At 41.0% G+C, this 22941-nt stretch overlaps 1 long non-coding RNA gene across 1 annotated transcript; it reads right to left on the bottom strand.

Moving 5' to 3' along the window:
- Window positions 1-12710: 12710 nt before the first annotated feature.
- On the bottom strand, window positions 12711-19676 carry LOC101861991. The gene is made up of 2 exons (XR_221025.3): window positions 19558-19676; window positions 12711-13524 (listed from the first exon to the last, which is right to left on the bottom strand). It is a non-coding gene; the product is annotated as an uncharacterized LOC101861991 (long non-coding RNA).
- Between the last annotated feature and the right edge of the window lie 3265 nt (window positions 19677-22941).

Genomic DNA, 22941 nt, shown 5'->3' with positions numbered 1-22941 from the left:
TAAAACTGGACTGAAGCTCAGTCTTGTTTTTCAAGTCCTCAATAAATTCCTTTATGACCTGTCGGCTGTGTGTTAATGTGTATGCACGCTTGTTTGACTGAATCATGAATTTATTCTTATCATGCCAATTACATGAAGTTAAAACAATACTGCTAATAATTATGTTTATATAAATTGTTACAAATATATTTTCAACAAAAAGACCAGTGTTATTGTGTCTTTTTTCATGTGTGCCTTTCTTTGTTGGTTATTGTGATCTTGTTATCGTATGTTTTCTAGCCCTTTTCAACGAAAGGTAAATGGTATAGTTTTAACGCCCCTATCAACACTCTTGGGTTATTTAAGAGGCGGGACCTCCGAGTTTAACCTTCATCTCCGAAAGGATCGAGCCAAGTGGGAAATTCGTGCAAAGCGCCTTTCCCAAAAAACAACGTTGGACCGAGCTGAGCTCGAACCCCCGAATCCGCAATCTAATGAGTCCGATAGCCTAACCACTAGGCCACCGACGCCACCCCTTTCAACAGTGTAAATCTATCTAAAATTCGAGACTGACATTTGTGTTGTAAGGGTTCCCGGGCTTTTCGCCGTGGGCGTGAGTTCGATTTCCGTTTTGTGAAGCCTGTTGTATCGAACCTCTCTTCTGTTTTATCTCGAATGACGTACCTCTTGAATCCGAGTTGGTTGTTACAGTTAGGAGGGCTGAAGCAGCCTGCTTCATAGAAAATATAAAAAGTGTCGATAGGGTACCTGAAACAATAACACTCATTACAAGAGACCAGCTTCTAAGCCAGCGGCCATCTTCTATTAGAAAAACCTTGGAAACTCTCCAAACATCGCATGCCAAAAAGCTTCCATAGAGGAATTCGAACCTCAGTTATCAAAAACGGAAACTAGCATGACACCAGTCTAGAAACAATGTTCTCTGGAGCGTGAAGAAGGTATTTGTTTGTTTGTTTGTTTGTTTTTTCGTTTGATTTAGTAAAGAGGCACATGAATAGACAGAAATAACAGAGGGAAAGAAAAAAAAAACTACCAGTAGCACCCTCCAACCATCGCATCAGCAGCCACCATGGCGGGTTTTGATCAGTTTTAAACTAAGAGAAGCAACTCGACACAATAAAAGGCATTTAGCGCTTTGGAAAAGGAGGAGAGACAGACAGAAACAACAGAGGGGAAAAAGAAATAGGACTTTCAAGTGGCACCATCCAACCACCCGCATAGACTTGGTTTCGGTTTATTTATGCTGAATAAAGAAAAGCACATCGACAAAGTAACAGACATTTAGTGCAATGGAAAAGGGGGTGGGGATTGGAAAGGGGGTGGATGATAGCAAGGGGGAGGGGGTCATGGTGAGGAGTGAGGGGGGTAGAGGCAAGGGAGTGCAGATGGCGGTACCCCCGCCACCCCTGGCCCTTCCTGAGGGCAGTTAACATTACCATAACGCCATAACTCCCCGCTGGCTAACGGCCATGTCTTTGTGAGTCACTCATTGTTCACACTCGCGGATGAATAGCCGATGTCCCTCCTCAGATGAAGGGTAAAGGGGTGAGGTTCGCAGTTAATCGCAGTCTAGCAGTAAGCTGGGGGTATAGGAATGTTTTATAATGACAAACTGGCAAGAGAAAGGCTTATGGAAACATAATGGTGAAGACTTTCATTTGTAAAGTTACTGCAAAAAGTAAAGAGAGAACATAAGTAGCGTGCACAGTCGTTCGATAAATCGGATGGGCATGACCGAGTTAGATCCAAAAGTCACAGTGACCAGTGTACGTGCACTCCTCAAAAGGAAGATTGGCTAGACTTAACTTTACCTGGTGTCATTTCACTTGAAAGTCTACCTCGAAGCTTCTGTTCTACTTGGCGGCATACTACTGGGCCAGTCTGACAACTGTTCCACTGCTCAAGTCATGTTAACTTGCCTAGGTCGCATACAGTGGCGATAGTGTTACAAAGGTCATATTATGAACTCACCCATGCACACAACAAACTAGAACATAACTATTACAATACTTGTTCAAACCGCTCCACGTCATAAACGTTCTCTCCCCCCCCCCCTCTCTCTCTCTTTCTCTCTCTCTCAATCTCTCTCTCTCTCTCTCTCTCTCTCTCCCTCCTTCTCTCTCTCTTTCTCTCTCTTTCTCTCTCTTTCTCTCTCTCTTGCACACACACACACACACACACACACACACACACACACACACACACACACATACACACACAGACACACGCGCGCTCGCACGCGCACACACACACGCGCACACACACATTCCATTACAAACACACACAGCTAAGAAAACAGAAACGAGACTTGCAAAAGCAGAAAAAGTACGAACCACCCGAAGAGATAGAAGGCCAGAGAATCTTGTTTGAAGACCTTAAGAAAAAGAGCACAGACCTGCAGAGGCACGAAAGAAGGTGTACCAGGATAAAAGAGAGGAAAAGGGAACGTGAACAATTTCTGAAGAATCCTCATGAAGCAGCCAAAAAACTGTTCACAGAGGCACGGAGAGGTAAATTGGAAAGTACGAAAGAAGAACTCGATGCGTATGTTAAGCAGACGTACAGCGATTCGAGAAGAGAAGAACCGCTTCTTCCTGATATGAGAGGCCTGAAGCATCCAGCTGCCCCCGTCGTCAAATATTACCTGGGGCCAATTAGAGAGAAAGAAGTAGATGAGTTTGTAAAAAAAATCAAGAGCAAAAAGTGCACCTAGAGGAGGTGTTGTGTCTTATAAGGTGTTCAAGTATTGTGACACGCTGAGACACACCCTCTTTGAGATGCTAAGAGGCCTTTGTAATGACAAAGAAATCGTCAAAGATTGGTTCAGGGCAGAGGGCGTGTATTTACCCAAAGAACAGAATGCAAAGGAAATAGGACAGTTCAGACCTATTTCAATCATCAACGTGACGTGAAAGATCTTTATGGGAATACCTGCAAAGAAGACTGTAGCATATTTGCAAAGTAACAGCTATGTGGATGAAAGGGTTCAGAAAGCCGGGGTACCAGGGATCCCAGGCTGCATTGAGCATGCTTTCACCTTTTGGGACACAATCCAAGAGGCCATGAAAACCAAGGAAAGTTTAAGCGTAGTGTGGTTGGATCTTGCGAATGCCTACGGGTCTGTTCCCCATAAACTGCTGATGAAAGCAATGGATTTCTTCTACGTCCCCCAAGAGGTGCAAGACATCATGAAAGAATACTATAGTAACTTCCAGATGCGATTCTCAACTTCAAATTTCACAACGGAATGGCACCGACTAGAGATTGGGATTGCAGCTGGCTGCTCTATATCGGTCATCTGATTCATCCTGGTAATGGAGATGCTACTGAGATCTGCAGAATGCTGTGAAGAAGAAGCAAAGGTGAGATCACCAAAGAAAGTCTTTATGGATGATGTGACCCTGCTGACAAGAGATGCAGACACACTGCAAACTGTGTTAAATCGGCTCGATAAGCTTATCACATGGGCCAGGATGACGTTTAAAGCTAAGAAATCTAGAAGCCTGACTATTCACTAAGGGAAGCAGAAGAAACTGAAGTTCACAATTGCAGGGGAACAAATGCCCACAGTAAAAGAACGACGTGTGAATAGTTTGGGACATTGGTACTCAGGAACTCTGTCTGATAGGAGTCACGGCGTGGAAATCATGAAGCAGGCTGAAAGTGGGCTGAAAGCAATTGACCAGACAAAGCTTACAGGAAAGCATAAGATATGGTGTCTACCGTTTGCCCTCTACATTCGATTGGCGGGGCCACTGACAATGTATGTAGTTGCTCTGTCAAGAGTTGAGAGGATTGAAAGAAAGTGTAACAGCTACATCAGGAAGGGGCTGGGCCTACCCCGTACAATGAAAACGTCATCCCTGTACAGACAGAGAGGGGCGGTTCAACTACCTCTCACGTCAATCGTGGAGATCTACAAAGCAGGCAAGATTAGAACCGTTATGATGTTGAGAGAATCAAGGGATAAGGAGATCAGTGGAAAACCTCCAGGTGTCAAAACAGCCAGAAAGCGAAAGGCAAAAGCTGCAGCTGACGAGATCATCTCTGCATTGGAGCATGGCGACATTGTCGGTCCAGCACAACCTGACAGATTAGGGCTAGAAAATGGCGACTTTAGACCTTTCAGGAAAATTTCTCGGCGAGACAGAAGAAAAGCTGCAACAAGACATATGCAGAAGATGGCGGCAGAGAGGCGAGAAATTCATCTCATCCAGTGTAGCCAGCAATGACAAATGACCAGATGGGAAGAGCATGTAGTCGAAAGAAAAGTAGGTTGGAGTGACATCTGGAAGTGGAACACATCTAGGATAAGCTTCCTTCTCCGGTCTACGTATGATGTTTTGCCTTCACCGATGAACCTTGTCAGATGGAAGGTACAGGAGGACAACAAGTGTAGATGCGGTAAGCTAGGAACCATGAGGCTTATTTTGTCAAACTGCTACCTGGCTCTTAACAGATACACCTGGAGGCACTATGAGGTGCTGAAAATGTTCACCACAATGGTGACAAAACAGGTGGAAGAAGGACAATACGCCCCCAAGCTACAGAAGCATGGTCTCACCAAGATTGCGTTCGTTCCGCAAGGAAGCAAGGTTACCAACAGAAAGAAAGCGAACGAAGCCATGGAAGACCAGAGTGGAGGCACATGGGAGGTATCCGCTGACTTAAAGGGCTTTGAGAGATTCTTCCCCATCCCAACTACGAAAAATCCAGACTTGGTGTTATGGGAGGAAAAAGAGAAAGAGGTGCACTTGGTAGAGCTCACGGTGCCCCACGAGGACAATATCTATGCCGCACATGAGCGGAAAGAAAACCGTTACGAGACACTTGTCGAACAATGTGAGGAGGCAGGATAAGAAAGCAACCCATTTTCTGGTAGAGGTAGGATGCTGAGGTTTCGTAGCAACAAGAGCCCGTAAATGGAAGAGAGTGGCAGGACTTACTGCAAAGAAAAGCAACGAACTTACAAACTCCCTTCAGGAGACAGTAGAGAAAGCCAGTCACTGGATCTGGTTGAAGCGAGAGGACGCAGGCTGGAATGAATCCTAAGAGTTGGCAACAGAGGAAAACTGTCGAACTAGGATGGAGATCTTTGAGGGAGCTCGGTGTGTCAGAAAAGATGTAGAGAGGAAGAGCCCGAAACCACGAAGCATTCTCTCCAGATGATCTTCATGCTAGAGTCCGGGATACGGAGCGTTTGGCTGTGAGCAGTGCATACGGCTGTTTAGACTACGTCTCTCTCTCTCTCTCTCTCTCTCTCTCTCTCTCTCTCTCTCTCTCTCTCTCTCTCTCTCTCTCTCTCTCTCTCTCTCTCTCTCTCTCTCTTTCTTTTTCTCTCCTCACTGTTCCACTTGATGGTCTACTAGCCTACTATGTACGAACAATAAAAAAAAAACCTGACCCTAACGCTAACCCTAATCCAAACCCCAGCCCTGACCAGTTGATACATAATAAGTAGACCGTGATCAATGAGACAGAGTGGGCGATGGAGGGTTCTCTTGTGTGGTTTCCTCTTTCTTCCATATAAAAAAATATATCGTCTTTAACTTCGTTTTTGTATTTGTTAAACTCTTGTAACACATCTATTCTTTGGTGCGTATATGACCTTACTGTGTTGCAGGTGCTGTAAAACCCTTACTAAAACTAAAAATCAGGCAGACCCCAAGTGGACTATTTACCCTCAGCAGGGTGATTTGTGTATCTGCGAAATGAGTACAGACATCTACAGAAGATCGATCATTGAAACTTAAGATAAAACAGAAACGCAACAGCGGCAAACTAACCAGCTTCTGTGGTGTAACAGATTCGGATCCTTGCCGTTTCACTTAGAAGATAAAAGTTTGATTCTCGTTTTGCTGGAACCCTGCCCAGTCCCGATTGGTCCTGACAGCCATGGTCGTAGCGGCTCGCCTAAATAATCTTAACTATGTCAATGAGGATGTAAGAGATCGCCAGCGCAGAAAGTCTGCTTTAAGGACGTCAAGGACACGTAATATTATATCACTGTGCAGGAGGACGAAGGAGAGGCAGACAGAAGAAGAGATGGGAGGATAATATCCAAGAACGGACTGCCAAGGAGCTGTGGGACACACTGAGGAAAACGGAGAGCCGAGAGGAGTGGGGGAGATTTGTTCGCTTTTAAGCACCAGGGGGCTATCCCAAAAAATGATGTTTTGTGAAAAATCGAAGGTAAAGTGTTTGCCCCATGTTCAGTTTCTTTAGAAACAAGGAGAGTTTTCACTATAGCCAAACAATTATAAACACACCAATGAAACCAAACTTTTCCTATAGGTAACGTAATACCCACTTTTGGAGTACGTCAAGATTTCTGGAAACCCCCGAAATCTGGGTTAGCACGCTTGTCCTTAAAAGAGACCATTTGTCATCCGTCAAAGGCGACCCAACGGATGACAAATCAACGAGAGCAGAGAAAAGGGAAGAATAATATATCTGATCAGCAGCAGACGAAAGCAATGTTGCGGCATAGTTCAAACCATCATACACAGATCAAAAACTCAAATTCGCATATGTCGTAGTTTGCACGTGGTTGATGTTTTCAAAAGCTACAGATACATACAGAAAAGTTGATTGAAAATCAAGAAAAGATAACAAATTTGCGCTTCTTTTAAAAACTAGTGACGCAAAACAGCTCGTCTCCAAGCGTTGTAGAATAACCAGAATGCGGGGACTCTCGTGGTGTAAAGTTACGGTGTTCCCCTCATTTCAATAGGTTCCGGGTTCCAATGCGGAGAACGACGGTTTTCTTTTCTAAAATTTTATCCTTTCACATCCTTTCCTGCTTTCTAACAACGTTCTTTCGTCTGCTTTAGACTCCACTTTCTGCCCCGACCCCTCACCTCCTTTGTCCCCTCTTCTGGGCTCCTGACTCTTTCTGCAGCCTTTCTACTGCTACTCCTTAGCTCCTTCTTACTGCCGACTTTCAGCCACACCTCCGATCTTAAGGTAGATAAGATCTAACACTTTGCCTTCTCGGATAAGGGGGGGAAATCTCGGAGGTCCTGTGTGCAAGTTACGCCGTAAAACAACTACTCAAAAAAATATTTACCAGAATGCGCACCTTCAGTGGGTTAGAGCCTTAAATGCCTAGCCCAAGACCATCTCGGACTCTTTGGTTGGACTATGGGGTAACTAGATCTATGAGTAGAAACTTATTTCGGCATTACACGAGGTCATGTTTATTTATCTTTTCAACGTAATTTTATCAAAAGACATTTCCCACACTACCTGTCACCTTTGCTGAGGCATTTTCCCCTACCCTGAATCCCTCCAACAGATGAGAGAGAGAGAGAGAGAGAGAGAGAGAGAGAGAGAGAGAGAGAGAGAGAGAGAGAAAGAGAGAGAGAGTGAGTGAGGGAGAGTGAGAGTGAGAGAGAGGAGAGAGAGAGAGAGAGAGAGAGAGAGAGAGAGAGAGAGAGAGAGAGAGAGAGAGAGAGAGAGAGAGAGAGAGAGAGTGAGTGTGAACACCTTGAGGTCTCCTGGCTCATACTATGCGGCGACGCCAGATATTTTGTCGACGGGCAGAGGTAATGTGGCAGCCAACTAATGAATACCGTGTGTAGGTCAAGTTGTCAATTCGCTGGTGGTATGGCGAGGCTAATTTATGCTAGCTTTAATAAGGAGCGTACAACTCACACGGTTGGTAGATGGTAGATGGCGGTTTAAAGGAACAAAAAAATAATAAATGCTATGTTTATATTGGCGTTCCTTTTCGTTCATTGACAAAGCCTGGCGTTATCGGGGCTGGCGGTGTAACGGACGGTGATATAACGAGGTTTCACTGTAGTTGAGGTCACCATTCGGAGCTTACTTTAATTTTAAAGAACACCAGGGGTCTTTACTTGCTATGAGGCCAACGTGTCAGAAGCCATGACGCCATGCGTGAAAGACTATTTTTCACTCATTTTAAGAAGAGACCTCAACTAAACCTTTACCGTTTTGGGGTTTACTTTTGTCTCTTGTTTTTGTTTGTTTGTTTGTTTGAATGTTTCAAAACGTGGTAGTTTATGGGGAGTCATGTCTATTTGTTTCCTAATCGTTGATATCTTGTCCTTAAAGTATTGACCAAAAACATCAGGAAGGTCACTTTTAGGTACATTCGTGGGAAACTTGTTGCTGGCCGGATCTTTCTTACCAGACAACTGATTTGTTATACAAAATGAAGCTTTAGAGGTGGTACATTCATTATTTTTTCCGTTATAATACATGAATTTGGCAGATGTTATTAACGATTTCACTCTGTTGTTAGTGTGTCTATAAATGTCCTCATGAATTTTCAGCTTGGTTGATCTCCAGCGTCTCTCAGCTCGTCTACGTTCTATTTTAGATTGTTTAATTTCCAAAGCCATCTACGCGGCAGCATGTCGATCAATCACTGTTCTGGATTTGACTGGTGTATGTTTGTTTAGTAGTTGACACATCTTGGTGTTGAAAGTGTCTACCTTCTTGAAGGTTGAACCGTGTATACATTTTAGTATCTGGCGAATGTCCGCTCCAAACTCTTCATGATCAATGTCCGTTTTCCGGGTTGATATTTTGCGGTATCTCAGTTTGGGCTTCCCTACACGAGTTATTTTAAAGGACACCACGCAGTGATCAGAAATGCATTTGTTCTTTACTTGAATTTCACCGATTTCACGATAACAACATATCCCAACTAAAATTACAATTATCTTTCTCACACAACAGGCCATAATTTACTGACAGTAGAAATAGACAGAAAGGGATATTTTCAAACATCAACAACTCACGTTACATCCTATCTACAAAGTACGAAACTTTTTCTCTCAGCTCTATAATGGCTCCGCTTTCTCCTGTGCTCTAGGAACGTCCGGACCTTCTCAAATGTCTCAGTTTCCTCTCCATTCTTTACGTAACGGGTGATAAAGTCTTGAAACACCCCAATATTTTGACGGCTAACGTGTTCACTGAGTGGGCTTGGTGGAGGTATAGTGTAGAGTGTAGGGATTGAGATTCGGTGTTAATGGCGCTTTAATGTTTGAGTTAATGTTAGGGAGGTAAATGTGAACAAGTTGACGGTGTGTCTACTCTCATCTGAAACTCCAGTCCATGTGTACTTGTGGTGACAGTTTTCTATGATATCTTTATATTGTCCATGAACTAACCAAAGAAATACTGTAGGAAGGATAAGGCTGAGAGAAGTAAGAAGAAAACTTTTCTCTCTGCTCTATAATGACTCGGCTTTCTACTGTACTCTAGGAACGTCCGGACCTTCTCAATTGTCTCAGTTTCCTTTCATTTCTTTGCGTAACGGGTGATAAAGTCTTGAACAACCCGAAGTTTATAACGGCTCACGTGGACACTGTGTGAGTGGGCTCTGAAGAAATAGATAACGAATAGTTTTATCTAAATATTACTTATCAGATCTAGTTTTTGATATATGTATAGTATATCAAGATCTATTTATGTTTATTGTATAGACATACTTTTATATAATGTATTGTATCAGTATGATTTTTTAAATCTGTCTATCTCTCTCTCTCTCTCTCTCTCTCTCTCTCTCTCTCTCTCTCTCTCTCTCTCTCTCTCTTTTCTTTCTCTCTCTCTCTCCATAGGTAGATAGATAGATAGATAGATAGATAGATAGATAGATAGATAGATAGATAGATAGATAGATAGATAGATAGATAGATAGATAGATAGATAGATAGATAGATAGATAGATAGATAGATAGATAGATAGATAGATAGATAGATAGATAGATAGAAGAAGAAGTGGTTCGGGTGGATAAGCGGGATGTTGGCGGTAGTGGGGGTTGTCTTCAGCTATGGTGTTCCACCGTCCATGTCACCAACTGGTTTTTCCTCTGAGAAATAAATTGTCATTGGAAGTGTTGTACGCCCCCACCATCACAGTATAGAGTTATACATTATGAAGGCGGACTGCTCCCACGCTTCCTGTCAGAGCCAACAGGGATGAGAGGGATAGTGCACCCCAAAATGATTGTTGTGCCCCTTTTGGACCAGATGGTGTAGTACCCGACCCCCATTTGAACAAGTTGAATAGGTAACTTATTTATTTCACCGTGTAGTAATCAGGCAAAGACACGATTACAGTTAACGGCAGGATCAAACAGAAGTTGGTCAATGAATGTGAGAGAAAAGTTCAATTCAACCATACACACCTGTTTTGTTTTGGGGTTTTTTAGAATGGTTTTCTCTGCCTTTGCAGTATTTTTAGATTTGGATTGTAGACTATCCGAAGATCAGGGTTGGTGATTTTTTTGATTTTTTAAAATTAAAATTTTTTAAATCGATTTTTTAAATTTAAATCAGATTTTTTAAAATTTAAATCGGATTTTTTAAAAAAAATTTATTTTTAAAAAATGTCGACACAGTTTGGGATTTTTGGAGGCTAAAAGTAAGTTCTTTTAGTGCAAAATGCATTGTCTTTATTTTAACTAATGATTAATTTAAGCATCTGCAATTTTAGAAAGCCTTAATCTGCTATATCAGTGAGTTATGGCTGCAAACAGAAAAATGAAGAAAATGTCAGTCTAAAAGGAAGGGGGGGGGGGTAATTATGCATAGATAAACTCGCATTTTATTACAGTGTGTGTGTGTGCGCGTGCTTGTGTTTGTCTAAAAAGAAAAAGAAAATGCTAATTTCAATTATGAAAAAAAAGTAAATTGAATACAGTATTATTTTACTACTTACAGTGACAGGGGGGAAAGCAGACTTTTATTATTTTAGTCTACTAAACCTTATATCTGTTTTATAAAACCAAGGAAAGGAATTCTGAATGTTTAAAGATGTAAAAACAGAATACATTTTTTAAAAGTGATTTAAATCACTGAGTCTGAGTTCTATTTTTAAAATCAAGTTGATTTAAATATTTAAAAAATCAACTGATTTAAATCAACCTGATTTAAATCAACCCAACTCTGGTTTTCAATTATGAAAAAAAAGTAAATTGAGAACTGTATTATTTTATTTTTACAGTGACTGGGGGGGGGAAAGAAGACTTTTAAGTATGATTATGTTAGTCTACTAAACTTTATATCGTTTAATAAAACCAAGGAAAGGAATTCTGAATGTTTAAATATGTAAAAACTGAATAGGCCTACATTTTTTGAAAAGTGATTTAAATCATTGATTTTTTTTTTAATCAAGTTGATTAAAATTTTAAAAATCAGCTGATTTAAATCAACCCAGCTCTGATTTCAATTATGGAAAAAAAAGTAAATTGAATACTGTATTAGATCTATTTTACAGTGAAAGGGGGAAAGCAGACTTTTAAGCATGATTATATCAGTCTACTAAACCTTATATCTGTTTTATGAAACCAAGGAAAGGAATTCTGAATGTTGAAATGTGTAAAAACTGAATAAAAATATAAAAAATTTTAAGTGATTTAAATCACTATTTTTATTTTAAAAATCAACTTGATTTAAATTTTAAAAAATCAACTGATTTAAATCAACCTGATTTAAATCAACCCAACCCTGCCGAAGATGAGGAGGTAGCGAAGGACTTATTTACACGCTATGTACGTTTTGAAACGTGCTCCAAGGGAGCGCATTAAAGGACAAACAAAAGATATTTTCAACCCAGCTGCAAAACGATATTATTAAACCAAAATATTTCTCCTATTCGAAGTTTCACTTTCACGGTAAGCCTTCAGAATCGCAAATTTCATCTATTTCAAAGGACTGCATTAGGCGAACGGAAGAGGTGACGCAAAAAAAAATCGATTCCGAAATCGACGCAAGGGATCGGTGATCATAACTGGCTCAAAAGTAAGTTTGTAGTCACAAGTCGAAAACGAAGTCTCCAACATGACGGAGATACTCAATTTTTAAAATACCTCCCTCTTTCGGGCATATATCAAGTCAACACCTGCGTACGACGGAAAAGAGTCTAACCGCCACACCACAGATGCTGGTTCTGTTGTACTTAATGGTGTTCTCAATAATGACTGTAAACTTAATGTTAGTATAAGATTTCCCCTACCGGTATAGTTGGGACTGTTTAGGAGGCGGGCTGCTTCCACTCTGTCCGCCACGACTGACCCAGGCAGTGAATTATACAGCCGAGCCGACTGACTGAGATACACCGTAAAACGTCTCCCGCTTGTGAGAACCAAACTCTCAGTGCCCCCCCCCCCCCCCCACATGGCAATGCCACTGACTGAAGAGTCTTTAGGCCATTCCCAAAGGGGGATATTAACATGTTCGTATGCACACTAGAATTATAAATGGGCTGACTTATCAATGTCATGCTCGTACTGTTCCGAATCAACAAAGGAGCAACTGCTGCTTTTTTCTTACCTCATCCTTACTGTCGTTATTTCCCCTTTACTTCTTTTGTATGTTTGTCACCATCTTGAGAACTGCTGTTTCCGGGGTGCCTTGATAGTCGAAGCACAACTTTGTGCTGTTGAGGCTAGAGAGGTGAGCAGAGAGAGCCTGATTCCCTGTTTGGACTTCTCTGTTGATATCCACCCCTTGGCGCTCATATGACCTTATACTGTTGCGAGCGCCATAAATACCTTACTAAAACTAAACTTAACTCTTGGTCTTTCAGTCTGAGGCAAAGAGCCTGAAAATTACACCATTAGTGTCGGCCTTCGCTTGAAGGCGAACAAACAAGTAGACGGACAAACAAACAAATACTTAAAACAAACAATGAGTGTACATGAGGCTCCTACTCCATTCAAACTACAACAGTGATTTGAGTGTCGCCACTGATTGGGCAACAGTTTATTTGATGTAAAGTTCGTTGCTCAATTTGTGTTTTAAAGAGAAGTGTCAAAAATAGCAGGCCGGTTGATTCGGTTCTTTTTTGTAATGTGAGCGTGTTGCGATTTCATGGCCTCTGTGCCTCATTCAAACAAGATAAAGACATTTGAAGCAGAAATAAGTAATATATTACGCAGTGATGAAAGTGGATTTTTGTTAAAATATTGAAATAGTATTTGTTAAAAAAGTTGTCGGTTGATTGTTCCAGCTTTTGGATGTTTTTATCAGTTATCACGGGGTCAGAATCAAAGACTTTCAAAACACGCGGTGACAGACAGTCAGGATGACCAGCATGATGATACTTCCGGTCAAGGCAGCAGGACTACTGCACACAAGTGTCTTGAGGGCACCGTAATCCTCCTCGGTACAACCCGCACTCTTGACTACCGCTTTCCCATCGGGTGTCTTGACAACTTTACAAGCATTTGCCTGGTCGTTAGGTACTTTCTCCGATTTTTCCACTAAGACCACGCCATTGTAACATTTTTCTGACACTTTTTGTTTGAGCTCCTTGTTAATCGTAGTGAAAAAATCTGCGCTTGTCGAGGTACCAGCGCCTGACACCGTTGTGAGAACAAGGCTGAGGCTCAGAACTGAGCTCAAGACGAGAACCCTCAAGGAAACCATGCTGGTGAAGATTGCTTTGATCGGTGGTATGATACTGTGTTTTCACACTTCGTTAGGCTCTTGTCGTTGCAGGTTCTGTGTGTGGATTTCCACTTTTCGGCCGTGAACGTCGTTCTGTTGGAAGGGAAACACAAGATGTTAAGAAAAAGCGACGATTACTTGCTGTTTTTTATGTGTGTCTGTGTGTGTGAGTGTGTGTGTGTGTTTTTTTTTGTTGTTTTGCTCTCTCTTTTTTCTCTTTAGTAAACCCACTTAGAACGGCGTCTGTGGTGTAGCTGCTATACATTAAGCCTTCTCATGCACGAGATCCGAGTTCGATTTTCGAGTAGGGAGAATTTTTATCAAGTATCTCCGTCTGTCTTATGGGGTGCTGTATCCTAAATCAGTCTGCGGTAACCCTGACAGACAGGGTTGAAACAATCTGCTCCGTAAAAATCTAAATTGTGTTGAAGGTGGCGTAAAACTTCTAAAAGCTACAATAAACATACATCAGTCTTTTCTGCTTTTGATTGAAGGTCTCCATGGTTACATCTATCTGATGAAATGTCTGTCATTGTATGGGACTAATTCCCCCATCAACACAAGTTAGATCATTCAGAAGGCAGACTCCCCCAACCCGGCCTTTAAGGGCCTAACCAGGCTGAGTGGGATACAACACTTCAGCAGGCAGACGACGATCGTCATCAACAAGTGCCAAAACTTAGACAGACATCGGCGATGCGCTTTTCCCTTTCGTCAAACCGCAGCCACATCCCGAATCGTTAGCCACATCCCAACCTTTGACATGGGTCAAACTTCAATCTCTTTATAGGTAGTTACCAGAACATGTATAGGCGAAGTGATGTGCCGTGATAGTCGCGATATTGAGATTGTTTTGGTCTCTTTTTACTCCTCACCATGCGAATTTGTTGATGTTTTTCCCTGGACTCTGTCTTTACTAAAATCTCGAATCTAGATCTAGATCTAGAGTTGTAATCTAGTTGCAGGTTGCAGATTTCTGTTATCCTGTACATTCAAGAGATTAAATATGTTGGACTAGACTCTAGAAGTAGACTCTTCTACTTCTACTTCTAAACCTTCGAGATTACAAAGGCCACCCTAGGCTTGTAAGGCTTCGTTTTGTTAAAAGTTAATAAAAGTGATGTTTAACACAAAGTCTAAGAAGTTAGCAAACCTAACACATTTTTCTAATGAAATGAAGCTTAAATTGACTTTTATATTGTAAATTAGAGATCATGTTTAATTACATAATCGTTTAAGTAAGGAAGTGGCTATCCTAACCCGGGGTGAGAATAAAAATACGATCGACCTTTCACCCCGGGTGAGAATTGCCAGCGTTGGCTATTCTCACCCGGTGTGAAACAAGACCTGTTTTTTTTCTAATTTCGGAATACTGTCTATCGGTGAGGGTGATCAAATTGACAAAAACAAAGAAAAAAAATGACGTTATAGCACAAGAATAAGCTAAGATGATCGTCTACAAAGATGCTATGACTATTTCACTTTTCGAATTGAGCCGAACTACGCGGGTCGCCATTTTGTTTTGCCCGGAAGTTCTCACAAGATCTACTCCTCCCCCCTTTCCCTCTCTCCCTGTCGGCCATTTATTAAATCTGCAACCTGCAACTAGATTACAACTAGATCTAGATTCGAGACATTAGTAAATGCAGAGTCCAGGGAAAAACATTAACAAATTCGTGTGGTACAGAGGAGTAAAGAGAGACCAAAACAATCTCTCTATTGCGACTATCATTGCCCATCACTTCGCCTAATACATGTTCCGGTAGATCTAACTACCTATAAATAGATTGAAGTTTGATCCGTGTCAAAGGTTGGGATGTGGCTGACGATTCAGGATGCGGCTTCGGGTTGACGAAAGGGAAAAGCGCATCGACGATCATGGTTCTCCATTCATTCCATTGCTCGGATGCTCTAAAAAAAAAAAGCTACCTTTTCTTGATCTTCCCCCGTCACCCATCTAATAAGGCTCTCCCAATAGGTTGCTCTGGGTCCACCCCTGCCTCGTTTGCCTTCAATTTTGTCAATGGGAGCTAAATTTTCAAATCCTTTACGTCTATTCAAGTGTCCCAGGTCTTTTCCTGGTTGTTTGTATCAGCGAGCCACCCACGTGGGTTTCCTCAAGTACTTTTGATTTCTTTCCCTTCCAAGATATTCTCAGTAGTCTTCTAAGAAATCACATTTCTGTTGTTTCTATTCTATTTATTTTCACTGTCTTAAGTGACTCCCCAGAATTCACAGCGTATAGAAGGGTTGCCCAAACGTAAACATAGCATTTCAGAGCTTTCATTTTGGTGGCCATTGAGATGTTTCTATTTTCCAGAATTGGGCTTCCAGAATTGGGCTTCCAGAATTGGGCTCATTTTACTGAAACTATCTTTAGCCATTGCAGTTCTTCGTTTTATGTCTACGGAACATTTAGCATCACATGTCTTTGTATATTCTTCTTCCGTAAGGTCGTGGGAGAAGAAGAAGAAGAAGAAGAAGAAGAAGAAGAAGAAGAAGAAGAAGAAGAAGAAGAAGAAGAAGAAGAAGAAGAAGAAGAAGAAGAAGAAGAAGAAGAAGAAAAATGAGGAGGAGGAGGAGGAGGAGGAGGAGGAGGAGGAGGAGGAGGAGGAGGAGGAGGAGGAGGAGGAGCATTATAGATTCTAAGATCTAGATCTAGATCTAGGCTAGATCTATGTGAATCTTAGATCAAGATCAAGAATGATGAAAGTATTGAACGTGGATTTTTTCCTGCTGTGAATAGATCTAGAGTCTAGAACTAGGCTGTAGGTGAATCGAGATCGAGATCAAGAATCATCAAAGTATTCTTGAATGTGGATTTTTCCTACTGTGAATAGATCTAGAAATCTAGGCCATCTGTGACGCCTGTCGGTTGTTAAAAATGTGAATTTCTAAACTTAGATTCTATCTATGAGCCAATGCTCCTTCTTTCAATTATTGGCCTATGTCTTTATAATCCTTCCAGATCTAGGCTAGATCTAGAATCTAGATTAGGTTCTTCTAGGAAGCAACAATAGGCCTAACTCTTTTTTTTTAAAGTGATTGAGCTGGAACTTTAGGAGAAAATGCCACGCCTTCGAAGAGGGAGAAGAAGTCTTACCCCTAGAGGTAGTCAAGAGGGGGTGCTACACGGATGAATTCAAGGTAAAATATTTGTGTTTTGTTTCTTTCCTCTTTTCAGTCTTTTTCCTCTTTTCAACGTTCCTAATAATTCTTCATTATTATTCCGTTCGTAGAACGGGCACTTTTATTACTAGTAGGTTATAATGCTAACTAGCGTTTGGATAACGCACATTCCCTCTCAACATCAAGCGCCATGTGACTCTGCCTGTCAGGGCCAAAGCAGGCTGAGTGGGGTTCAACATCAGAGCACACACAGATACAGGATAAATAATACATATAACATAAAGGGAATATTAATTTGATGACATAGGAGAAATAATACATTAAAACAACCCCTTAGCATAGATAGCTGGTACCTCTATATTATTCAAATTTTCATAATATATAAAATATATTTTTCAATATATTATATATTTATGTGTAGACAGACACGTGTAAAAAAGGAGTATTTTTGTGTGGATCGGAAACTTGGAAACGAACCAAGCAGATAGTAAACAAGCTGCACTCCTTCATTAGTGGTTGCCTGGGAGAGATCATGAAAGCCCATAGGCCCGACACCACGGTGTATTTAGAAATACGGAGGAGAACCAAACAACAGCCAATTTATAGGGAGATCAAGAAAAGAAGATAGCGGTGAGTTTGTCTAACGTGTAAGAAGCCAGTCTACAACGTGACAAGACAAAACCGAGGATAGAATCCCCAGAGAAGGAGGAAGAGAGGAAGGCGGAGATCCACATGAGAAGGAAATCAGGAGGCAGATCCCCACCATGATAATAATAATAATAATAATAATAATAATAATAATAATAATAATAATAATAATAGATAGCATTTGTATAGCACATATCCCCGCTCAACAGCAGGATCTATGCGCTTTTACACTATATTATTACCCCAGCAGACCATAGAACACTCCGAAACATTCTCAGCTTCCCGGGAAGCATACAGTGCGAGCAGCCGATTAAGCGCTCAAACACTAACAAACTGACAAGATCTTTCGCTGTCTATAGCCGGGTACCCATTCCCACCTGGGTGAAGTGAGGAAAATTCGTGTAACGTGCCTTTCCCAAGGACACAACGTCGGGCCCTTGACGGGATTCGAACCCACGACCTTACGGTTGCGAGTCCGAGAGCCTAACCACTAGGCCACCGACGCCACAGCCATACGGCCATACAGGGCACAGCTGGCTGGAGGTAAACGTAATCACCCAATCATCGTGTTAAAAGTCCTGTACTACCCACTCATGCAGCATACCATTTTAAAGCTAAATAAATTCTCCGAAACTTTTCTTGCACATGGACTATGTTAGTTAGACTTTGAATCTAATCATCTATTGCGGAACAAAGGCCACAAAACTGACATTCAATGACAAGGACAATGACAATGACAATTTTTTCTTTTTTTTCTTTTTTTTTTTTTGGGGGGGGGATCCAGGGTCGATGAACAAAACGGCAGTCGTGAGAATCACCGGGTGCTTGGTTTAGCGGACTACATCGTGCAAGTGCAGGAACGTCATGTCTTACCCTTTGTTTCGTTATGGTGTCATTTGAGTAGACATCTCCACTCATAGCAAAGCATTTTCCCACAGGATCAATTCCAATAGATAATTCTTGGAAAAACAGACCATATCAACGTTGGAGTGGTTACCAGTAAATAGCCCCGATATGAATCCTACAGGTAAATGGAGTCCCATGAAACAGCAGCTGAAGAAAAGCGACTTTGCTCCCAATTTAGACCCTTTGTTTGCAACTCTCTGTGACATTTGAGATGAACTGAGAGATAATGACGTACAAAATTTTAAAAAGTCCATGCCCAAAGGGTTCGTGCACAACATAAAACCAATGTGTACATTAATTTAAGTCTTAGTTTTGTGTGGTATTAATGATTCCTCTTCATTACGTTTTGTTTGAAAGTATCATAATAAACTATTGTTTATTGCAGGGACAGAATTCTCCATTCATTGGATCTGCAATGTATGTCCATTTTATCAATATTTATTCTCTTCAATATATTCGCGAAGATAATTTTACGTTTCTTTGATTTCGCACAATTTTGCCAAGCCTGATTTTTTAAGGCCAATTTTGAGTGACCATATATCTTGTGCCTCTTAACATAGATGAAGTATTAAGGTGTCAGATGTTGTAGAATTTATTTAGCTTTAAATTGGTTTGCTTCATGAGTGGGTACAGCAAGGCTTTAACCCCATGCTTGGGTGGTTACATTAATGTGTATATATATATATATATATATATATATATATATATATATATATATATATATATATATATATATATATATATATATATATATGAGGCAGCGTGGTGGAATCAGGCTCTCGTCAAAATAATCAAAGTGAAAAAAAATGTGTGAATTTATGTCAAATTTTTGTTTTTGGGCTCAACACCTTTCATGCCCATTAAAGAACTCATTTCTGAGTGAATTTTTCTGAAACACGTGGATTAAAGGCACCAAAAATGTAAAGTCTCAGTTACCACGGACACTTAGGCTAAAGAAATAACTAATCTTTTGAGGCAATTTTCTCTCTAATTTTACCTCTGAAAACAGGTGATCCCCACCTCCTTCATTCTCAAATATCTCGACTAGTGTTTAGGATAAAAGGATATTTTTTTCATCCAAATAAAGACAAGTGAACAAGCTTTAAGATGATACCAATAACTCTGCATGGCCAAAAATTGCCGAGAGCCTGATTCCAGTACGCTGCCACACATATATATTATATTATACACACACACACACACACACACATATATATATATATATATATATATATATATATATATATATATATATATATAATATAGTCCGTCCCTGCCTGTCAGGTCCAGCGCTGGCTGAGTGGGAAACAACATCCCAGCAGACGGGCGCAAATACTCATGTCTTCCGCGCAACGATTAAAAGCATGACCGCTGCACCACGTGCACTAGAGGTCACAAAGGGTAGAACACATCATCGCTCACTCACACAACACACAGACCTACCAGGTGAATCAAGCAGCTGTTGTTGACGTCCTCGCTTCCTTGTCTGGTATTGCCTGAACTGCTCCAACGAACGCTTCGTTTTATACATATGCGACAGTGGTGGATGAAAAGAATTGCGTTCATGGACCCAGTTGTTGAGGAATTTTTAAAAGGCCAAAAGAGGAGTGAGGAGGCGGCTGGAAGGGGGAAGAGGCGGATGTCTCATGGAGTTAACGTGTCAAGTACGAGAAATTGCGAAATGCAGAACGCATAGGATTATTCTTTGTTTGGTTTGGTTGTTTTTTTTTTGGTGTTGTTGTTGAGGGTCAAATGAGTGCTTAGGGCACATTAAAAATTGTCGGTTGGTAGGAATTTTTTAAATTTTGCCCGGGTGCGGCAGAAGTCTACTCTTATCGATTTTGAACCACCAAGGGATCTTAAACGTGTACAACTTGCACACAAGACCGCGGAGATTTGTTGCCCTTTTTTAGAGAAGGCTGGGTGTTAGCTCTTACAAACCATAAGATCAGGGGTGAGGCTGAAAGACAGCAGTAAGAAGGGGCCAAGGAGTAGAAGTAGAAAAGGCTGCAGAAAGAGAGAGGAGCCCAGAGGCGTGGGCAAAGGGGGAGGGGTGGGAGCAGAAATCGTAGACGAAAGCAGACGACAGAACATGGTAAGAGTGCTGGAAAGGAGGTGAAAGGAGACAATTTTAGAGAAGAAAATTTTCCGTCGCTGTCAGGTTTCGAACCCGGGACCTATTAAATGAGAGGCAGACACCTTAACCTCTAGACCACGATAGTGCCCTTGCCACATCTGAGTGAGACTTGGACGATCATGGTTCGCCAATCATTTCTTTGCTCGGTTGCCTATTTTTTTTTAAACTGTTGTCCTGCCCGGTCTTTCCCGTTGCTCACCTGTTCAAGTTCACGAAAAAAGTTGCTCTTTGTCTACCTCTGCCTTGTTTGCCTTCTATTTTTTCCAGTGAGATCAATGTGTTCAGCGGTAGTTTTTAAAAAATGTCAAATCAAATGTCTTAGAGCTGCACAAATTGTGTGTCCTCCTAATTGTTTTTATTAGTGAGTAGCCCACTCGTGCTTCTTTAGGCACCTCATCTTTGGATTTGTTGTTTTACCTTCCATTAAACTTTCAGTAGTCTCGTTATAAGCCGCAAGTCTGTTGCTTATTTTTAAGTCAATATATGGCGTTCTACTTTCGTCGGGACACTCTCCCGAGACCCTTTCTCATCCCCTATTTAAAATAACCCAACATTCTGCCCAATCAAATAGCTAAAAACCACGTTGAAACATCCGTCCAGCATAGCAAATAACTCGTCACATTTAGTCAACGAGACACAGCATCTTGTTTATCAAGTCAGGTTCTAGGCATCATACTGTTTACTAAGCCTTGGAACTTTAACAGTTTCATGACGAGAAGGCTCTCATAGTCTTCTGCATAACGGTGATTAATTGTGAGGTGTGTGAACAAAGACGTCCTAAAAGATTGAACACTAGTTTGAATATGTTTAATTCAGGTCATTTAATGTGTTTAAATTGAATAATTTACTTGCTAGATATCAAGTTTACAACGTGCTTCCTATAGCCTTGGGCATGTGTGTCAGTTTCGCCAGGTGTGTGTTCTAATTTCCTTATACTTTGCGCATGTAATCTTAGCAAAAGCTCATAACCTTAGTTTTATGGCCAAAATATTGGTGAAACCAAATGTTTTTGTACAGAAATAGCAGTTAATAGATTGTCACTACAGCGTATGGCGCATAAATAACAAGTCAACTTAAAACTTAACGTGATATTAATTTGAGACATTTCAGAATAGGACAGGCCTTTGTGGAGTAAGGCGATCGGGGCTGGCAGTCATTTGGTTTGTGCCTTTCAGAATCAGGGAATTCGACTAATCTCTTTAATAATTAAATGGATTAACTTGGCCTTTTTTGTCTACACACCTAACACGTCAAAATGCATTCAGTCCAGAGGCATGCGACGAAGTTGTAACAAGCATTATAGTGACATAAAACAAGAGACATCTCACTTCAAACGAAGCTAAGGATTTTTAATTCAAATGTGAAATCAGTCCTGTTGTATGGATGTGAGACAAGGAACACATCACAGACTTGCATAAAAAGGATCCAGCTTTTCTTGAATTATTGTCCACGAAAGTTACTGAGGATCAGATGAACAGACAGGGTCACCAACGAAGAAGTGCTAAGGAAAAACAAGACAGATCCCAGTCAGAGATGAGATAGGAAGAAGGCGGTGGCGATGGACTGGACATGCTCTCAGGAAGTCAGGCAGCTGCATAACAAAGAAAATGTTGGATTGGAATCCACAGGGTAAAAGATAAAAGGGAAGACCGCATAGAACCTGAAGAAGAATCACAAAAATTGATTAACTGAAAAGTTGGGAAGACAAGGAATAACATCAAGAGGCTAGCCCAGAGTAGAGAAAGGTGGAAAGTGTTTGTCCGTGGCCTATACCCTGGTGCAGGGTGAGAAAGGCAATGATGATGACGATGAAGATTATAATGATATGATGAAATTGGAAACTGCAGCAACTGCTAAGACGAAATTATAAACAAACCCAGGCCGCATGCCTCTAATTAGACTATTTCTGAATCGCTATTTATGTCGCTGCTAAATTGCGTGTTCTTTTTCATCTAAAGTACAAAGGTTGGAAGAAATTGTAACTCTGCATTTAACAGAGGGGGGCGTGAGAGAGCAGGAAGTTATAACAATAGTTATATCAAATAACGTTGGGTCGAGTGTTAAATTTCTCCATATCAAGTTGATATGATCAAAACTGGAACACTTGACCCTTGACCATACTTTATTTTGATTTTGCTGTACATGTAGTTATCGGTCAGAGTTCACATCTTCCTAGTCTTTTTTCCAGGTTGAAAAAACAAAACAAAACTATAACGACCGAAAAGCCAGCTCCGGGTAAGATTGCTGATAACGTGACGCACTTCAGGCCAGTAAAAATTGACATGAAAAAGGTGTGAACCTGGACATGAGAGATAACAACCAAATTTTTGCGTGAAGTTGTTCTTTAGGGTATAAAGTATATCCACAAAAAATTCAACCAAAATCAACCTTGGGGAACATGTTTAAATTGAACAAAAAAGCCCCTCAAAATGGGTTTGGGCAAAAATAAAATGGTGAAAAACGCTTGTGGCGACACCGGTACATAGGATTTCCTCAACACGCTCGTCACAGCGGTTCAATCAATTGCGACCTCAGTGCTTTCTTGTCGTATCTCCTTTTTTAAAAACAGTGAAAACAGTTCATAACAAAGAGTGAGATTAAAAAGAAGTCCCATTTTCACGATTAAAAATGGAAATACGGCAAGAAAGCACCGAGGTCGCGCAATGTGCAAACCAGTGCGGTGCGCTATG

The sequence above is a fragment of the Aplysia californica genome, unplaced genomic scaffold (genome assembly GCF_000002075.1).
Source record: "Aplysia californica isolate F4 #8 unplaced genomic scaffold, AplCal3.0 scaffold00801, whole genome shotgun sequence".
In the NCBI taxonomy this organism is placed as follows: Eukaryota; Metazoa; Mollusca; class Gastropoda; order Aplysiida; family Aplysiidae; genus Aplysia; species Aplysia californica.
This window is presented reverse-complemented; position numbering and strand designations above follow the sequence as displayed.